The sequence below is a fragment of the Strix uralensis genome, chromosome Z, assembly GCF_047716275.1.
Source record: "Strix uralensis isolate ZFMK-TIS-50842 chromosome Z, bStrUra1, whole genome shotgun sequence".
Classification (NCBI taxonomy): domain Eukaryota; kingdom Metazoa; phylum Chordata; class Aves; order Strigiformes; family Strigidae; genus Strix; species Strix uralensis.
The window spans coordinates 48,869,792-48,891,552 of record NC_134012.1 but is presented as its reverse complement, the minus strand read 5'-3'; the positions used below and the strand labels follow the sequence as shown (position 1 = coordinate 48,891,552).

General features: G+C 43.5%; 1 pseudogene; it reads left to right on the top strand.

Moving 5' to 3' along the window:
- The first annotated feature begins 11,739 nt into the window (after window positions 1-11,739).
- Window positions 11,740-20,645, top strand: LOC141938258 (poly(A) polymerase gamma-like; annotated as a pseudogene).
- The last annotated feature ends 1,116 nt before the right edge of the window (window positions 20,646-21,761 follow it).

Genomic DNA, 21,761 nt, shown 5'->3' with positions numbered 1-21,761 from the left:
ATTATGGTCACTCTTGCTTGTCGCAATCCAGCTACCATATTTTCAAAGAGCTGCATGGGTATTTAGCCACATACCTCCTATTAAAGCTAAATTGTCTTACATAAAAGAGCCATTGTGTGTTTAACTACCCATGCAGCTCCTTGAGAAATTTTAGACTATATTCACCTTACACTCTCCCCTTTTCCATGAAGCAGGGAGGGAGGAATCGCCCTTCTAGAGCAATACTGCTTGCAAACTAAGTTTTCATGCATTGCATTAGTGGCATTCACTACTGGCAGACACCTTACTACTTAAAAAGTTACAGTCTTCACAGCACTATAGAGGTACTTGAGGTGGCTACAACTAAACTGTGCAAGTTTGATTACATACACAGGTTTTCACCAGCTGAGAATCTAGTTCATAGGTTTTCAGTGACAAGATCTATAAAGTTAGCAACAGGAAGAATGGGAAACTCAGTGTTTGTAAAGCACGACATTGAATAGGCTATTTGTGAATGGTCACACTGAACACCTTGTGCTTTATCACTCATCATTTATTTTAGTGTGATGTGACTTAGCCCACATGGATATTGGCAAAATGTGTTTTACTCCCTAAATTCCTTCACAAACATTTGGAAGCACATTGCGTGTTACCCCTCTGTGGAGTGAGTGTTCCAAAATAAACAAAGATCCCCTCACATCAAAAACCAAAAGCACCTTCAAAGAAATCTTTCCTACTGCTCCATCTTAGCTGTTGTCAAATGGGAAGGAAAAGCAAAAAGAGCAGCAACAAGTTTTCTAGCAGAACTTGAAGAACTAGTTGAGGTTCAACATGTACCACTTCAGTCTGAACTTGGCTCCATATCAAATCCTGTTCACATTGAAGTAGCATGCTCACTCTCCTAGTGACTTTCACCCAACACTTATCTTTTACAGTAAAGCTCTAGTTCTAAAGTAGCCTTTCATCTGTGTTGTATTATGCACAGTTTTAGTTGCCTACATAACAGTTGGTCTGTATCGTTTCCACTCCTGTTTAGTATTACCAAAAGTTTTGTTTTCTTCTTTTGGCAGTGCAAAAGAAGTACACTTGATTCTGTTTACAATTTCCTAAGAGCAGGCTGTGATCAGAGATAATAATCACTTTACAAAAGATTGAGAAAATTAATTTACATTGCTTCAGCCTTTTTCTCCCACCTCCAAGGACATTCACCGCCACACTCCTCTGACCACCGTTTTCATTATTAAGCGGCTCAGTGAGGATGTTACTCTGATTTAGAGAATGCTGCTTTACTGGAAGCAAGTTCCAAAGAGCCTCTTTCCCCCTGCATTCAACGTGTTAAGCATTCACTATCAGCTCGGGGATTCACCAAGAACTCAGAAAAACCTGTTCTCCCTTTCCATCAAAGATTAGAAAAGGTAGGGGTTTCTACAGTTACAGTGACCTGGGTGCAGGAAATCCCTTTACCAAGAATGAACTCTGCTTCACTGAAATTAGATTCTCCCTATCGCTATTTTAAAAGTTCTCACAATCATCTAGCCAGCATTAAAGGGAGTCCACTAGTGACTGTGCAACCAGCATTTTCTGTGCTCTGTCCTCTGCCAGGAAACTGAAGGCTTTTATCTGTTCAGCCAAGAAATATTCACTAGACTGAAAGTCTACTGTATGCTTTTTGGAAAGCTGCACGGCTGGAGGTAAAGGCTGAACAGCGCTGAGATTTATTTTCTAATCTTTTTCAAGTTCTGGACTTCACCCTGGGGGGGCCCTTAAGGGCTGTTCACTACAGTACAGTATGAAACTAGCAATATGAAAACCTACTTATTCTCCATCTAAGTTGTTGAAGGCAATTAATACTTTTATCTTCCTATGTGCTTCATTGACAGGGTACATAAAAGGAGAAATGGAATGAATTCATATATAGTTTAAAAAAAAAATAAAATCCATCTATAAAGTTAGTCCCAGGAAAGAGGTAAGGCAGCCTACACATTAGTCTCTTGCTTAGTGAATTACACAGAAGACTTCTACATGAGTAAAAATAAACACCAATTCACTGAGCTGCAGAGTAACAGTTCCAGATCTGTGTCTATGTTATCACTTTAGATCCAGCCTTTCAGAGAGACCTTCACTCAGCAGCGACATTCTACCTCAGACCGTTACATGATAACAAGATTTGCACAGCACAGTTAGGAACCAAGTATTTGGCCAGTAGCTTCTTCCTGCAGGCATGACTAACTAGGGCTGCAGATCACATACCACAGAAACATCTGAACACCTAAACACATTATTTACGCCTCAGAAAATTAATTTTACTTCCTGTTTTTTGCCTCAAGAAATTGTGGGCATTGAAAGAAACCCTAAAGCAAAAGCAGACAATTCATAGATAGTGTTGCACACATGTGGATGCCACATCGAGGACAATTCTCACAGCAGCAAGACCACTGTAGTTTTGCTGCTAGAAGATCGCAGCCCTGAGCTTCAGAGCTGAGCTCTTCTCTTACTGTGCTCCTCAGGCAGGTGACCTCGAAAGACATGGCATAGCCAGGAGGACCACATGCAGCAGAAGTTAGGTTAGAGAAGGTAGAGTGTCACAGCAGAGCCCACTTGATACAGCATGGCACATGGAGAAAGACCTCATGCCCACTAGAAAGCCCTGCATAAGCCTCTGGAGCCCAAAATTTATACTAGAATCTGCATCTCAGCAGCATCACACTGAAGTGACATGGATACAGTACACCAATCACCAAACCCTAACTCAACTGTTAAGATGATGATTCATGAACAAAAAGTTCTGCTTAACAGTACCCACTGCTTTCTAGGATCACTGCAACCAACTGTATTTCTCCAGACTGTAGAGCGTATTCAGTGTCACTATCCATGTACATTACACAACAGTCCCCAGAAACATTAAGAACCTGCTGGTCATTCCTCAAGGGAAGGAACCAGCAGTTTAACAAAAAGCATACTTGCACTTATGGGGACTACCTGGCAAATTCACAGGCACACAAAGACCACCATTCTGCCCTCCACTTCCCCTCAATGGTTGTAACTGAACATTTTTTTTTCCCCACCCAGTTTTCAGCTATCTTAAAATGTCACACTATTTTCATGGCCATGTTGAAGTGACCAGAATTCTTTTATTTCTCAAGATGTGTATGATTTTAGCTGTGTAACTCTTTCATCTCTTTAAGTGCTGGTCATTTGCTCAGGTGATACAGCAAATCATGTAACACTAAGCATTAAAGAATGACTTTTTGGGGTCACGCTTGTCCCTGGTTTCACACTAGGATAAAATATTCAAGTTTGGCAAATGAGAGCATAATTAAAAGCAACGTTGCACAAAGTAGTATTATTTCCTAAATATCTGAAATAATTAAATATTCCTGCACAAAATAGCAAAGAACACCACCTAGAAACTTCTCTTTGAAGAGTGGACTGAGCCATCCCAGAAAGGGGTTACCATATCTAGTTATCACTGATTAAACAAGAGCTCCTCAGGGAAAACAGAGCGCTTCAAAGATGGAAAACTTCTCTGGCAACAACTTCCTACTGCATCAATTTTCAACCATCTCAGAAAACAGTATACACAGTACATCTGAAATCTTCACAGCAGTCTTCCCTCTGAACACCTCCCTTTCATTACATTGCTGCAGACAGCAAGCAAAAGAAGGAAGATCTTTCAGACTAAAATGAAATTTATTAATAGAAAAAGACCAAATACACATTATTTAAGAGGAACCAGGTGGGTGAAAGTACAATAAAGACATAAATGTGTCTGCTAGATATACAGCTGTGAGCTCCCACAGACTGGGGGCTTATTTGCACAATTGCCATTCTCTTCTTTTCTCACAGCATAAAGAAAACTTAAAAAAAAATGGAGTAAGTTCATTTATATCACCTGGAAATCCTTTGTATTTTAGTAGACTTGATGTACCTGAGAATAAACCCTGTATTCAGCCACTCAAAACCTGTCAGTGTTTCCCCACACCCTAGAACACCCATCCCAGGCCGTATATTCCTGCAGGCAGCCCCTGAACTGCCTTATTTACAAGCAGTTGCATGAACACCACGCTCGTCTTTCCCACTGTTCATTTTTGTTCCTCTCTCTCTCTTGCTTTCTATTCTCTCACTCAAGTTTTACCTGTATCTGAGAGAATACATCATAGATGTGTAAGAACATTTTTAACATCATTGGAAGCACTTTCACATTGGTATGGGATGTTGATTCTGTCCCATACATTTGCCTGCCAGTCATCATGGCAAAAGCGATTGACTCTGCATAACCACACGTACAAACACTGATAGGCAAGAAGTCCTAAAGGATACACACATAAACTACAGAATTGTAATAACTTTGTTCTGTAACGCTGCTCATCTTTTCCAAACTTTTCAGCCCATTACTTGTCATTCTCCTATGCTTCATCTTCTCTTCTTTTTCAGTTAGCTTTTTTGTTTTTTTTAAAAAAAAGACTTGTTTATGATAAAGTCAGCATTACTTCCTTGCTTACCTTGCACATGCCAATTCCCTGACTGGGCAACCAATCAAACAGAAAAGAACAATTATTTATGATTTACTTTATCAACTACAACAAAGAAGCCCCATGAACAATGCCCCGGGCTGGGTACGGGTGCCAAAATCACAAAGCTCTCTCTAAAAGAAGATGAGACCTGGGTATGACTGTACTCTTCTTTTTCAGCTCCTCTCCAACTACTCTAAATTACATTTTTGCTTCAGAAGAATATAGTGGTAGGCTTTAGTTAATTTTTAGTATTTTTTTTCCTCTAAATTTGGAGGTATAAATGCAGTGGAAAAGCCAAACCACTGTTTATGCCACACTATGACTTTCAAAGCTCTCATCCCCTTCATCATTCTGTAATACAGTTCATGTAAGCCCCGTGAGTTGCCCCTTCATAATTACCGAGGAAGAACAGCACAAACACACAAATAGCAGATGGGAAGCCCAGAATGGAAGCAAGCATACAGAGAACATCAGGAGAGTGTCTTCATCTTTCAATTTCTCCCTCCCCATTTCAGTGTAAGGACTATGGGAACAGACTATGGGAAAATAGTGACTGTGAACAAACAGCAGCAGAACCAACAGCCTTATCCTTGGTCAGCTCCAGGACCAGCAGGTCTCCACAAGAGCACAGCTCCACCCAGACAACGCTTACCCATGTCTGGATGCACTGCCTAGCCACACTGCCATCACAGGAGCAATTATTAAAAGGCTCAATATAATTTACTTGTGTTTTACGTTAGAGCAGAATTATTTATTATTTGTTTGATGTTATTTTTTGTTTCCCCCCAAACAATGGGCCCTATCAAGAACAGGTTAAAACAAGCACACCTACACAACCTCCCTAGAGCCTTGCCAGCTAAAGGGCTGAGCCTCTGCCTCCTCAAGCACAGGAGACCAGCTAGATGAAGCTGGCCAGCTGAGAGTTCCCTGCCATGGGCTCAAGTTTACAATTCAAATTGACTACTTTTTGACAAATGTTAAGTTTCCACATGAAGTTGAACATCAGGCTATCATGGAAAAAGGCAAGAAAAAACTTCAGCAAGGTCTTACTACAGAGCTAATGGGTACGAACATTTCTCCAAGTTCTCACACAGAATTGAGGTGTTTCAGCAATTATCAGTATCCATTCCTCTCTTTAGAGCTTCCCTGCAAGCCATCAGAACTAGATGCGATCTCTGCACTAAATGAATGAATTAATGGCAAAGACTCCTCAGCATGATAAGAGACAGTGCATCGGGGGTATTAGGATCAGGCTTTAATGCCCAAAACCAGTCTCACAGCCATGCTTGAGCCATAATGGAACTAGAACAAATACCAGTGCTACACAACATCAGCTGTCCAAGGAGTTGGGTCCCCACCCCCACCCAAAATAAACTAAAGAACAACACAAAGATTAAACAGGTTAATTCTCTTTCTCTATCAAGAGAAGAATAAGTGTTTCTGCTCTCTATTTAAAGCTATTCATAAACAAAGATACAACACATTTATCTGTAGAAACTTCCATTCAGGTCAGAGAAAACCCTTTTTAAACATTAACAAGTTATACCTCTTCAGCACTTCCTATAATATTACCTATAAAATGAAGGTAGTATTGTAAAATTAAAAAAAAAAAAACAAACCACAAAACCAAAAAACACAAACAGAAAAACTACAGGAGGCATATCCCATTGAATTTGGGCAACCCAACACCTACCACAAAAGGTTTTTTCTTTCTTCAGGTGTTAGCTAGCAGAGATCACTGTTCTTCTAGTTTAAGATTGTTTCTCTAGAACAAGTGCACTTTCCACTCAACTTTCTTCCCCAAAAGGAAGCACCTTAATGGTAAACTGCAGTGGCAAAGAATTTTATGTGTGTAATACCTCTGGAGGGACCAGAGTTCAAATCAAATCTTTACAGAACCAAAAATATCAGGGCTGTCTATAGGAGATGCAGACACTTCAGAGGGACACTCAAACTACCACCTTAGCTTTCCCCTTCAAGTGAAACCCCAAGATATTGAAGAAACCTGCGATCCATACGCCAGCTGCTTATCCAAACGCCAGCACACACAGAGCTTGCTAAGCAGACCCTTTGCTTGCGCTCAGCTATCAAGCATCTAAGGTCCTGTCTGCACTTCCACATCAGTGAATATCTCCAACATACTGTCGCTGTGTCTGATGGCTGCTGGTGGAATCAAAGGAGGCCCCTCTTCTAAGGTCAGAGAAGATTGTGATGTGGGCCAAAATGAGGGAAGAGGAAAGGCCAGTGGTGGATTTGGACATGGTTGCAACAAATACACAGCACAGTGCTTACACAGTGGAAAAGCAAAAAAGGCTTCAACACCCCCTGCTATCATCTCACTAGTTCCTAGACGTTGAAGGCTGTACCCCACTCCCACAGGGCACAATAGCAGAGTCCTTCAGCTGATGGGCTCAGGTAAGCCAAGTAGAGAACAGCTAGAAATAACACTGCCAAGTGATTACAACTGGTTGTAAATTCAAACAGCATTTTGATTCATTAATCTCCAACAGCTAAAGACAAACCTAAAGCAAAATCAACATGATTGTAGACTAAGCACTCATATCCTGGGTCTGGTTTTCAGCCTGACGAGAGAGAATGAGCTGATCAGAGACACACTTCATTGAGAGCAGCCAGATTAGTGCTGCTTCAGCAAGCCTGCAGTTAGTTCCCATTAACTGACCTGTTTTAGAAGCTGGTAATTACAATTATTATCAGTACATATAATTAGTATGGTATTATAAAGCCATAATTAACCTTAGCTTCAATTTGAAGTGAAACCTGTCCACCTCCTGATGATACTGCATGTGCCCTACAAGCCAGTGCAAGTTTCTCTCTAGTCTTTTTGTGGTGGTGTCCCGGTGATGAGCTGTGACTCATTTCCCATTAAGGGGCACAAGCATTCCAGACTTCCCTGGGAAAGCAGCAGAGCAGAGGTACTGTTTTGCTGGCTCAGCATACAGTGGCCAGTTGAAATCCTACCAGGTGACTGCAGGGAAGCCAGGAGCCCACTACAACTGGCAGCACCAGGAGCTAAGAGCCATCAGCAGCAAGCCAGCCGAGAAAGACACAGAGCAACACCAGAGTGCCAGAGTCACACCTGCCAAGGCAAGCTTAGTGCTTCAGCAGCAACAGTCTGGACCAACTGAAAATATGAATGGTTTATGCATTCACATTTCTGAGTAGCTTGTTAGAGTACCAATACCAACATTCTGTAGAATTATGTCGCTTAAGTAGACTGATGAGATTCAAAGATAAAGGAAAAAAACAAAACCACAAAAAACTAAAAAAAAAACCCTTCAACCACTATTTGTTTAAATCCACCCATCTGAAATCTGTCTTCAGCAAACCCACCTTCTACTGTTCACTGTTATCTCTTACCATATACCTGCCTACATAATGCGATAGATCAGTAAATCTTGAGAACATTTGCTACAAAACGCAGCTTTCCAGTATTGAATTTCATGTTATTGTTAGCTGATATTCTTCAGGGCCTACATGCATATATACAAATTATCGCTGGCAAAAATCTCTAGTGAAATACGGTACATTACACAGATAAGGTCCTCCACATTTGTAAGAAAAATCCAAAGTTTGAAGAAAATAATTTTGATAAATTTTTCTCTGTTCTGGGGATACTATTTGAATATCACACCAATATTTTCTCTGTAGCAGTTTCACCTTTCAGTCAGATTTTGTATGTTGATGCAGAAAGGTTCAGGTACAGTAGTTGGTACATAACTTCATGCATATACAAAAAGTTCCTCAGAACTGCCTTCAAAAATCTGCTTAAAGTTTAATCATCTCCTTTAATCATTACATTTTAATATCCTAACATTCTAACAAGAGTCATGAAGCACTTTGCCAAATAAAATACAATAAAAGTCCTTCTGGATGAAGTTTTTCTTTTTAATGGCTTGCAACACATAATTCATCTGAGAAAAAGCTACAAGGTAAGAAAATGACAGACTAAAGTATCACACTTTCCACTCACACAGGCACATTGCTTATTGTTAGCATTGTTGTATGACTCCAGCAACACACTCCCTCATAAATATCAGCCCCTCAGAGACACCCCACTTAGTAAAAGAACTATCTCTTAAACACAACCAACAGTGCCAGAAGGTCAGCTGAAAGATGGGACAGGCGTTAAAGCCCGGATCTAAGCATATAATCTTCCCCATACCCCTGAGATACAGAGTTCAGCCTGTGACACAGGCATCATGAAAATATTTGCCGGTGGTAATATTAATGTGCATCCCTCTATGGGTAAGAGCTGATCCTATAAAGCTGATAGTTGTATTCTCCCCATCAGAAAACCCCCAAGCTATCTCACCAATATAGAGATTCTCAGTACTTCACTAGAATTCCCATTCAACTCTGCGGTTACGGGTGCCTGTGTACAGCTACGACAGGCAGACACGCACACCCAGCTGCACAGAATCACAGAAGGAGAAGAAAAGCAGAGAAACTGTAGAGAGAGATTATAAAACTTTCTTAAACCAATATACTGGAAAAGGATGCAAGTTCTTGGGTACACTGTAAACCAGCCTAAATCCAGACCGCTGTCTGTCATCCACCTCTCCACTCCACAGCTGTGGCTCTGCTTCTCCCCTGCACCCCCAGCAGTGTTCAGGGGCCTGCACATATTCCAACAGTCAGGAAACAGCTCTAGCTCAACACCAATTCAGCACAGACTCTGAGCGAAAGGAGAAAAATCACCTCAGCCTGGGTTAGACCGGTTTAATTGCCACAGAAGTACCTATGAAAAGACAGTTTAAGTAAGCGAGAAGGATCTGATCTGTATAAGGTTCAGGATTTACCTTGGGGATATTGAAAGAAACCATCTCCTCCTCCTCTCTCCTCACAACATGTTCTTTCTTCTTCCCTTGGGTCAATATTTCTGACCACAGAGCTACATGATCAGACACCTGAACTGACTTATCCAGCCAAAACTTGACACAGCAAAGACTTAAATGTAAAAGATTAGCCTAAACAACCCACAGGAATTGTGCACTGAGCAGAAAGCTCGGTAGCCTGCTTTGAATAGACAAGAAGAGTTGCTAAGGGGGGAAAAATAGGACAAGATTGCCCCCTTCTACTGAAAAGGGACAGGCATTTACAAGCAAATATCCCCTGTGGAATACAGGGGCAGCAGCTGAAAAGGGGTAAGAAACAAGGACAGCAAAAATCTATAGAAAGTACATAAACAACTTCTTTTAGCCAAGAATAAGCATTTAGACTGTTGAATTTTAGAAGTTTATCAAACACATGCTCTCCCAGAAGTGTTTTCTAAAACACATCACCCTACCGTTAAGTCTACAGACAAGATTAAAATACAAGATGCACAGACTATAACATATGAAAACACACAGCCTGTGTATTTATATTTATAAAGCGCATCTCCATAAAAACAGTGACACCCTCTAACAGACTAAAAGTACTCAGGTGTCACCTCATTTATATTACAGAGAATATTTATTCCTTTAGACATACCAGCAATTTACAAAGCTAAGCAAACAAACCCAAAACACCCCCCCCACCCTATAGGACTCTAAGAACACAGATTTCACTTTTTCAGTATGCTATCTGGATAACACATATGCACACCAAAAAAAGAGCCCCAACTAACAATATTTAATTGGTTATTGGGCATTTCTATAACCCAGGCACTACACAGAACTGTTTTAAAGTTAATAGAATACCCACAGCAGAGGAAAGCATTACCTTGAAACAAACTTCCCAAATTCTACACACTCTGAAACATAATAGTTTTTAATCACTGCTACACATAATACTGTGGAAACGATGTAGGTGGAATGCAACAGTCACATCTTAGAAAGAATTTTACGTAAATAGCTGGCAAAAAACAGAAGAACCTTGTTTTCTATGAAAATACATTACTGACAGAGTAGCCAACCCAATCTGTCTCCTCAGTTCTGTCCTTCCAGACACTCTCAAGTATCTTCAGAAAAATACCAGAAACTAGAATTCATAAACTCGAGCAAAAGAGCAGAAACACTATTGAACTATTGCTCTCATAGCACTTCAGAACTATCCCTTCTCCAGAAATCTTTTTTTTTTTTTTTTTACCTGAACCTTTCTGCAGGCTGGGCTGTCAGCGGGGCACTGCCATCTGAACGCCGCGGTGCAGAGTAGCCTCAGGGAAGACTTTCGGTAGCTTTTGTGACGGACTCTGTGGCCCAAAATGCCAGACGGCAATAAGCTGTGGGGAGCTCAAACATCCCCCGGCTGGAGCAGGAACAGGGCCGCTGGCGGGGCCACCTCTGGCGGGACACGCCGGCCCCTCCCCGGTGGGCCCCGCTGCAAGGGCTCCCTCAGCGCCGGGCTCCCCGCGCCGAGGCCCCGGCGGGGCAGCGGCCGCCCGAGGAGCGATTCCCGCAGCTGCCGAGCGGGATGGCGGGCGGCGGGAACGGCCGGACGCATCTCGGCGAGGCGCTGAGGGTCGGACGAGCCTCCCCCGCGGCGTCCCTGCCTCACCTGTCCGCCCCCTCCCTCCGGCACCCTCCGGCTCGGGCCGCAGGAACACCCGCCCGGCACGGGCGCGCCTCAGCCCGTTCCGCGACCGGCCCCGGCCCCGGCCCCGGCCCTGCCGGTCCGGCGAGCGCGGCCCGTCAGTCCCGATGGGGGGGGGAAGCCGCCGCCGCTGCTGCTGCCGCCAGCCACCGCCGCCGCCGCCGCCGGCAGCTGCGGGTCCGCGCCCTGAAGGAGAGGGGCGGGGGGCAGCGTGTCTGCCCGAGGGGCTTTTCCCGCGCAGCCCCGTGAGGGGCGAACCTGCCCCCCGCCCGGGAAAGCTCCTCTCCAGAACTGCCCGGCCTCTACCAGGGGCAGGCAGGGAGCGCGAGTGGCTAGAGGCTCTGGGGCTCAGCCCGGGGGTCGTAGCCCCTGGTTTGGGGCGGTTCTGGGGGCGGCTCTGTGCTAGCAGGGCTCTGCGCTGGGGTGTCCCGGCCCCCTCCCAGCGGCCTGGCTGGCTGCGGGCTGCTGCTGGCTGAGGCTCCACACTGGGATGAGGGTGCATATCCAGCTGAAATGGGGGCGATGTGGCTTTCTCTGAGTGTTCCTAATCAGGTTACTGTGCGAGGGATAAGTTTGTCAGGTCTCATTCAAAACCCCCAGTTTTTTCCTGATAAGTGAAGGTTGACAGTTGGAAATGGATGCTGAAAAGGCTTCTAAAAGTGGCTGAACTGCTGGGTCGGTTTTGCTGGGCTGTCCAAGCAAAGTGAAGTTCATGTCCTTTCCCCCTTCCAGCCGGTGTATCCTGACCCTGCAGCAGTAAATCGAGGGGTGGTCACACAAATGTTCTTCCCCAGTACCTGCTCTGCCCGTGCGGTGACACCGATGAGCAATCTTTAGTTTGTAGGTCAGGCTGCATTTGATTCCGTGGGCTTGTTTATCGCTGCCCTGGAGTCGTTCAGGGCAGAGCTGGTGACTGTGCAGTGCTGGCTCGTACTCACTGTTGACACTGACCTTTGGCCTTCTGCATGTTTTGTCTGGAATAATGTTTTTTCAGTAGCAGTCTGGCTGCCGTCTGGCAGTTCCTGTCTGTCTCCTCGGTGAATTCTGTTGCAGGCTCCTTGTTTTCATGATGCCTGGGGCAATCCCAGTGGTTCTCCTGCACTAATTTCTATAGTCACTTTCTTTGGGTGGAAGAGTAAGGTTCCACTGTAAAAACGTGCAGATGGGGTCAGAGTTGGGCTTTGCTAAGGTTTGCAGAGAAAATGGGTTGTATTGCCCTTCCTCTTAGTTCATTTGTATGGTTGAAGCATAATTCTTCATCGAAGCTGAAGCAAGAGATTGCTTTGAAATGTTTCTTCTGCCAGCAGATCTTTGATCAACAAACCAAGAATCAACAGCTTGTATGGATTTTAAAACCCTTCACAGCTGTATTGCATCGGGGGGGTGTGTGGTAGCGGGGCAGGGGCTCCTGTGAGTGACTCTTTATCAGGGGTGTAGTGATAGGATGAGGGGTAACGGTTTAAACTGACAGAAGGTAGAATTTGATTAGCTATCAGGAGGAAATTCTTCCCTGTGCAGGTGGTGAGGCCCTGGCACAGGTTGCCCAGAGAAGCTGTGGCTGCCCCCTCCCTGGAAGGGTTCAAGGCCAGGCTGGACGGGGCTTTGGGCAACCTGGGCTAGTGGAAGGTGTCCCTGCCCAGGGCAGGGGGGGTTGGGACTGGATGATCTTTAAGGTCCCTTCCAACCCAAACCATTCTATGGTTCTCTGACTAACCCATCTAATATTTGAGGCTGACTGGCTGTGAAGTGGAAAAAGAGCCAGTTTGAATAATGGCATCATTAATCCCTTTAGCCTTAGGGTCTGGATGTGGACTCTGACAAGCGTGATGAGTTGTACAGACCTTTTAATGCATCTCCCCCTTTTGCTACTGGTGTTTCTGTAGAGACCCTTGATCCATTCAGTACAGTGCTTCCCTCCTGTCCCGCTCCTTTCTCTGTCCTGATTTCAGCTGGTATTGCAAACTGTGGTTTTCTTCTCCATTTTTCCCTTTCTAAAGCAAGGGTTCTGTGCAAATGCTGCCTTTAATTTAATGTTGTCCTGCCATATCAGTCCTGTGCTGCTTCTGATTGCAAATAAGTCTTAAACACGCAGGGCAAGCGGAGGGTTGGAGGCACAAATTATGCCTTGCTGTAATTGGAGTTCTGGGGGCTCCAAACCCAGGTGCCTGGTGTCCTGCTCAGCCTAACTGGGCAGTGAGCTGGCTAAGCCAGGTTTGAGCACCCTCTGCATACAGAGCTTAACTTGTGCTGCTTTATATGCTGACGTACATCTCTTGGGTTTAGACTAAACAGATGTATGTACAGCTAAGCCTCTGAACTCTAAAAACTGAACACTGTGTTAAGTGCATGAGGCTCTCCTAGCAAAATTAGGTGCAGATTGTTTGATATTTCCATTCATACTCTTCCATAAACAAAAACAAGGCAATGCTGAATTTACTGCATCAGCTCTTTAACAGATCACTTTGTTATATCTCCTTCCTCTACAATCAACTACAATGCCCTTCCAGAATCAGAAGCACAGCAAATACATTTAACTAAAAGAAGCCAGTGTTAAATGGTCTTGTTTAATGTTAGCAGGAAGCTGATGGGAATATCCTTAAATGAAAACTGATACGAAACTGAAATGTGTCCAAAAGTTCTGCTGTGTGTAGTGTCACCCTTAGTGGATTTCAAACCTTTTCATTTCCTGGTGATCAGTTCTAACTGTCCAGAGCAATGCAAATAAGTTCTATTAAGATGGTAGCAACTTAGATCTTTTCTTATATTCACAAATATTCTTGAAAAAGTAGTTGTGACTTTTAAATTAGGTCAAGTTATCTAAAAATCATAAGCAGAACAATTTTTTTCTCATTTATATTAATGCTGGGTAAAAGAACAGACATTGATTTGGAAACCTGTAAACTGAAGGATGTTTTCCAGGAAGGTGGTGTTTGTTTCTTTTTTTCTTTTGTGAAGTTTTCAGTATTTTGTTTTCTCCCACAGCCATTCTAAGCTGCAGAACCAGCCTCAAAAGCACTGTGGAATTACTTCTCTGATTAGCTTGGCTCCTCCTAAGGAGATGGATTGCATCCATACTCAGAAGATAGTTGAAGCAATGAAGCCATCTGGGGTATTGAAAGATGGGGGAGAACTGAATCACAGGTATAACATGACTGTCAAATTTGTTAACCTCTTGGGTTTTTAGGGCAAACTTAACATGAGTTTTCTGTACAGGCTGGTTCTTCTTGGTAAACTGAATAACTTTGTGAACGAATGGATTTCAGAACTTGGTGAGAGCAAGGTAAGGACTTTTTTATATGTTCTTATCAAAACAGCTGAAGCCTTTTTCTTTCAAAGGCCATACTACTAGGATTTATGTTGAAGTTCAACTTCTAACTTTTCTTCTTAAGTATTGAGTAGAACTGTAGTAACTGCCATTGAAATAAGGAATTAAAGATACTTCAGATCAAGATCTTGAAGTGTTTGGGGCACTGAATAGATGTGTGAAGTGGCTCTATCAGTTGACTTGCAGCAGTTAACAAAGCTGAAACAAGGTATTGTGGGGTGAGATAGATGGTCAATGGCACTAATCTTGCCTCAAACAGCCTCCAGCCCCCAATCTAATTTGAAATGATTACACTGGACTTGCCCTTTATATATATCTCTTAGATCGTGTTAATTTATCTGTGTCTGCTGTGGGGAAGACTAATAATAGGTCTTAATTTCTGTAAATTAGTGAAAGGACTTCTACATTACTCATCTCTTTTTTTCTTTTTTTTTTTTTTTTTTGAGTTGCAAGCACTCACTTCAGAAAAACAGTAGCAGTCTATTAGACTAACAACTCAGTAGGGGAGTGAGAAGACATGGTTTATGGAGGCTGTAGTCTTTCTAAAAAACTTCTATGCTGCCTGAAGCTGCACATAGATCAACGTGTATCTTATACTCTAAAGTAAATTCTTTCTCTTCTACCCACAGAATCTTCCCCCTTCAACAGTAACGAATGTTGGTGGCAAAATATTTACATTTGGATCTTACTGTCTTGGAGTACACACGAAAGGTGGAACTTTAATTGTCTGGTGATAGTTCTAATGTTTGAAAGTGACTTCCAACAATAACAAGAAATGGAGTCTCTTTGCAGGTGCTGACAGAGATGCTGTTTCTGTTGCTCCTAGACATGTAGAAAGATCAGATTCTTTGAAAAACTAAAACATCAGGAGGAAATAAAGAATCTAAGAGCGACTGAGCTCTCTCATTGATAATTGTGCAACTTCTACAAAAAGAATATTCATGTTAAAGACTCATATTGGTAGTGGATGTCTTACAAGCCAAAATTTAAAAAGCAGTTGTTTCTGAGTACCTTCTAAAATACTGTCCTGCAGCATGAGAAGTCAAGCTTTCGGTTCTTTTCCACAGTGACTGTACATCACATAAGAATCTTTGTGGTACACTTCTCCCCTGCCTCTGGTTTGAGAATGGGTCAGCTGTATCAGAAAACAAGGTTGTCCCTAGGAGCCTTGCCTTAATCTTAGGTCTAGTAAGGGGCAGGAAGAGGAAGGGGCAGCCTGAAAGCTAAGGCAGTTGAAGGTGATGTGGAAAGGCTTCTGTCAGCGCCTTCGCCGTGGTGTCCCTCTGGATGCACTTTAGAACCTCTAGTTCATTCTCCCCTGGTCCTGTTCCTCTCTGGCCACTCAGCCCGAGACGTTGCAGAAGGGACACACGCTGTCAGCTTGACATCAAGTGAGTAGGGGCTGCGCTGTGAACGTGCAGACTGCTTTGTAAAATCACCGCCGGGTGATGTATTGCGCACCTCGCCTGTGACACTGAGCTCCTGAGAAGCGTTCCTCTTAGCCTGGTCTTCCTCGTGCAGACATTTGGAAAGACTTCATGTGCACAGCGAATGAGCCTTTGCTGGGATGACTGTCCCCTGAGAACAGACTCTCAGTGGGCTGTGGCACAGTTCTGACAAGGGGTCTGCAGCACTGAAAACTGTCCCATAAGGTATCTGACAGCCCCTCAGGCACGGCAGAAAATCAAAATAAGGAAGACTAGTGCGCACTGTCAGATGTGGACAGAACTTTTTCTATTTCTCTGGATGTTAACCAGTGGTAAGATAGCAACAGAAATCTCTTACTTTTCTTCCTCACTGCCAAGGTAAGTGCCTTACCAGCACTGACACTGATGGCTCGTTGTGCACTGCTGGTTCATTACAACACAGGATCAGCCTCTGAATCTCCTGGCTAAGGAAATTTTTAAAGCCAGTATTAGACCGTACTAGTGCCATACTGATTGTAACTTACAAATTTAGCAATGTGAATTCTGTAGTTTATCACAGTTTAGGAAGAACATGAAAGTAGCAAAAAATGTTTTCTTACACAGTCATCCGCTCCTTTACAGGCAGTTGAAGATGCGTCTGTACCAGTTGTCAAGTTTGAGTTTGATGGCTTTGAGGTAAGCGTTTTGCTTTTTTTCTTCCTTTGGAACAGGAGAACTTCTCCAGGGAGCTGCGACCATGCTGTTTTACAAGGTTATTGGTACCTTAGAGTGTATTCAGGAAACTGTAATTAAACGGCCTGACCACAGCCGATCCCAGGAGAAGACGCTGCAGTAAAATGGGAGCTTATAGGAAAATAAGCCCCCAGGGAGTTTGGCAGGTGGGGGGACATTAGAGACACCCCTTTCTGCCCTGTGCTTAGAGTGGGGGAGCCTGCTGGAACGGCACTTATCTGCTAGGGAATGTGCAGAGTGGGAGCAGAGGCAGGGTCCTTGCTGACTTCTCCCAGCGCTGACAAGCTGGCTTTCTACAGAGGGATGGGTATGGGGTAGTTCACTGTGTGAATCCTGTCAGCAGACTAAATGCTTTGTTGCAAATCAGAAGTGAAGTGGTCATGAGACAATCTGGGAAATGGCAAGTGAAGGTACTCGTGACTCCTGCCTGGGTTTGTCAGCTGCAGGAATCCCTGTATCTTGACTGCCTCTTACACGGTGAATGGAGACCTGCGTGCTGTAGTACCTAAGCAAGTCACTGCTTGGTACCACTCTCATGAAGTCACTTGTTCCGTGACCTTCTTGTGGCCTTTGTCTGGTGCAGACATTCACAGAATAACTTCCTTGCCTCAGACTGTGCTATGAACCAGATGCTTCAGGATCAAAAGGGCTTACTGAATAGAGAAAATGCTCTCTCCTTTGCTGAAGTACAGCTGAGGTGGTTGAACTTACGTCTTAATTTTATGATTAATTTTAAGTTCCCTTTTAATGGAAATTCTAAGTTCAGAGTAATCTTTTTCAACTTAAAAACCCCTTCCTTTCCCTAGCTTAGAAAGGGGGTTTTGTAAATGAAGGGTTTTGTAAATAAAATATGGAACTTCTAGCAATTTTCTTGAGTTTTTTGGCAAATAAGTCTCTTGGGAGATGTATCTATAGTCACATAGTTCTAAATGCAAATGTTAACCCCTCTTTCTAGACTTGACTAACTGTCCCCCACTGGTGTGCTGTTCACAAACAGTGCAGCATTCTAACTAACGGTTGGCACTTTTTTTCCTCTTAAGATTGATCTGGTGTTTGCAAGACCATCTGTGCAAACTGTTTCTGATAATCTTGATCTCAGAGATGACTGGCTGCTGAGAAGCCTGGATGTATACTGAGCTTAAATGGTGAGCATATTTACACATCTTTAAGAAGAAAGTGTTACTGAAGTTGTCTAGAATGCACATGACACAACTCCAGTTTCTGTACAAGGGGCATAAGCTGATCTCCTGTGTACTTGAGATCTGAGGAGGTGGTGAGTGGGCTTAAATGTAGATGTTTCAAGGAGCTGTGTGTTTAGATAGACCTGTATTTCATGTTTCTTGGATAAGGGTGTGTGCATTGTTCCAGTTTGCCACAGAGACTGCTTCAGGTGAATAGGTGGAGCACTTGATAGAGAAAAATGTGTGGTAGTTCATAGGAAAAAATAAAGATATTTAAGCCTAACTTAATTGTTTTTATTTAATTTAATTTTAATTTAATAAGTTTAATTGTTCCTGGCTGTCGAAAGAAACCTGGCTTTTGGAATCCTCTAGAAAGGCCTTGTTAAAAATGGTTGGCGATAATCTATAAACTGTGACAAAGCTGTTGAGGGCTCCAGTTACCTGGAGGGATACTGAATGTTATGTGTAATCTATAAACATACTACAAAGCGAATAATCCAAACTTGTTTTCATAGATTTGAACGATAAACTGTAAGCTATTGATCCAGCGTAGCATAAAACAGACCTGTACCTGTTACTAGGAACTTCTGTCCTTCAACTTTTTTCTTAGAGTTACCGATGAAATGCTACATCTAGTGCCAAATGAGGAGAACTTCCGGCTCACGCTCCGTGCGATTAAACTGTGGGCAAAACGTGAGTAAGGTGATTGTTTGTAATCTTTAAGCTTTTCAGAGGCACCTCATGCTTAAGAAATAAGACCTTTAGAAGTACTTCAGCCATGGATAGCCATTTAAATGACAGTTTTCAGACAAAAACCTGTTTTTTAGTTTAGATTCAAGGTCTGTCCATGGGGTAGAGTGAGTGTGGTTTTTAATGGGAGTAGAGTGAGGAGAGGAGGGGAGTGCCTACAAGACAAGGTGCTTTACTGCTTATCAGGAACCTGACTACAGATGGTAAAAAAGCCAAGTTAAGTATAAAAGCTTGATCCATAAGGAATAAGAAAGTATTGTTTGTGCATGTGGCTAGAGCAAGTGCTAGAAGAATGGCAGAAATTTTGTCTTAAGGGAAGTTGGAGTGAAGCAGTAGCTGTAGCAGTGTAGGCAAATTTCAGAGTAGCGGTATTTTGGGAAGTGGTGTGGTAATGATTCTTTTTCTCATCACGGTTAAGGACCAACAGTTTTGACCTCATTGCACTGCAATAACAACTGACTTTGAGGCTGAAGTGCACTGAGTATTCTATAGATTGTGAAGTTGGTGCTGCAAATCTGAAGGAGTATCCTTGGGTATTGAAAGACTGCAGGCTAACTCCAGTGTATCTGCTCTAGGACATGGCATTTACTGCAACCTGCTGGGATTTCTTGGTGGGGTTTCCTGGGCAATGCTGGTAACAAGCACATGTCCACTCTGTCCAAATGCTTTGTCTACTGCTCCTGTGAACAAGTTCTTCTTTTTTTTTTCCAAAATGGTAAGAGCTATTGTTTATTTTAATTTGCAGAAAGAAGCAGTAACATTTCTAGAGGTAGTTCTTCATATAAGATTTACATTGACAACATTCAGTCCTACCCTGAATTATATGGCAGAGTTTTAGATGGACAGTTACTGGCTTTTCTTGTATAGGGAATGGCCAAATCCTGTATTGCTGACACAACCCAAAGACACTATCTTAATACACCACTATAGGACCCTAGGGTGTGTAAACATTGAATTCAGAAGCCTTTAAACTTTCTTCTAACCTAAACTGATGCTAAGCACAACTGTTTTAACATCCGAGATGAACGCCTCAGACCGGTACCGTGTAATGGGGATCCTTGCCCCAGGCTCTCCACAGCAGAACTCTGCACACAAGCGATCTGCATCAACGCCAGCAGTAATGGGAGAGGAGTTCAAACATGGTAAAGTCCTTCCCGTGCTTGTTAACTGGTTAAAAAGTGTAATTCTTGCTATATGAAACCACATTATCTGAGTTGGTACCTAAGCACAACTCATAAGTGAAACGATCCTGTCAGCATAGCACTTTTTGCCATCAAAATACTTGATCAGCAACAGTTCAGTGTTTCAAACAAGAAGACATCAGAGCAATTAAAAAGTGAAGAGGGAACATGTATCTTGAAAGGCAATGCCCGCAGAGGCAGTTAATTTGGAGGAAGGAGAGACTGGAAGAGATCTCCAGGCCCACCAAAAGGTGACTGAGCTCCATAGTGAGCAGTCAGGGCTTGGCTGGTTGCTTCCTCCTTTCTTTATTTCCCTTGGAAGACTCTTGCAGAACCCAAATCTTCTAAGCATTAAGAAGTTTTCTTCCAGTTTGCAACTTAAAGTTACTCAGGGTCAGGCAGTCACATTTTTTCAGGTGCCCACACCCCTCAGCGTTAGTAACTGTTCTCCCTAAGTGTTATTTCCCTCTTCTGCATTTACAGCAGTCACCTCACTCTTCTCCCACTTGCTTTTCTGGCCCAAGCAAATCCCGCACTCCTGACGTCAGCACGCATGTCCATCTCCCATGTCCCAGCGATCCCCGCAGCTCTCCTCGCCAGTTCTTCCAGGGACAGTTCATTGTTGGGGAATGGCTTAAGGAACAGGGACATGGCTCCTTAGACGACTTGACCACTGACATTTAGCATGACTAGGCCGCATTTAGCATATGTTAGGCCTCACTTGACATAAGTTAGAACATAAGAGGGTAGGACAAGGACGGAGCGACCTTGACAAAGTGGTAAACAACTTTTAAGGCAAGGAGCCAGAGAAGGGAGGATTTTGAACGGAATGCGAAAACCGCAGGGGGGCCGAGGGGGCCGAGATATTATAATGCTGCTTCTTAGATATCACCAATTAGATGATGATACATATACATATTAATGTGGAAGGAGATAAAAGGGATCGTGTATCCAAATAAAGTTGGAGCTTAATTCGTGCCTTGCTTCCTTCACTTGTCGCAGTTCATCTTTCCGGTGCGTGAAGGACCAGCAGGGCTACCACGTCAGACGAGCTGTGCTCTCGTCAGTGGCATTAACTCTCCTCTGCAGTTCCTGAAAACACTGTGCCTGACACATGGCAGTGCAGCGCTGTCTCATGCCCCCATCACGCTGCTGGCTCCCAGATGCTCTCTTGTGCTTCCCTTGAGCTCCCTGTAGGTCTTCTTCCCCCTCCTCAGTTTTGGACAGCCAAAGAACATCCAACATATGACTCTCAAATTCTTCCCACTCTTCTAAATAACTTCGTGGGGGTCTCATCCTTCTGCCCTTCAGATCAGTAGCTTATCATAACAGGAGAATGATAGCACTGGTTTTCCCCAAGTAAGCAAAAACTTAAACTGTTTGTTTAAATATAAAAATTAAGAGGAAGGAAAAAATAACGGCCAAGTGGAAAGTGAAAGTTTAATTTGGTGCTGAAACAGCTTGAATACTTCTGCTGCAGCTGTAGCAGGGGGCTGGCACTTAAATGTCTGATCAGGATAAAAGCAAAAATCCTTCTGCTAAGGTTTCAAATTATGAAATAACTTCATCTAAGGGAAGACAAAATGCATATATGTAGATATTGCGGTATGTTCATAGTGCCTTCTCAGCACAGTGCTTCTCTTACGGCACGAAGAAATTACTAGTGTGAAAAGTTAAGAATTTTAAGTGTTATTTTGAAGTAATTTACAGTTAAATCAGCAGTAGTGAGAAAACAGTCAAGAATTTGACTTGCAGAATGGGAGATGATTCGTGACTTTCCCCACAGCTTTTCCTGTGAATGACGTTTACAGCTCTCTCACTGTGTGGCAGTGCCAGGCTTTGTCAGGGTCGGTCTGGTCAGGACCTCAGCAGGCTCCTTGTCCATCACTGCGATTCTTCAGTCAGCAAAGACAGAAAGCAAGCTAGGCAGCACTGCCGCCATTGGCCGAGCAAAGCCCCGCCCCCATCCGGCTCCTAGCAACCTGGGCAGCAGCACTGCTGCTATTGGCTGAGCGAAGCCCCACCCCTGCCCGGTTTCCTAGCAACCAGGGCAGCACTGCTGCCATTGGCCGAGCGAAGCCCTGCCCCCGCTGTGTGCTAGTAGCGCCCGGGATGCGACCAGCAGTGGCAGGGCAGCG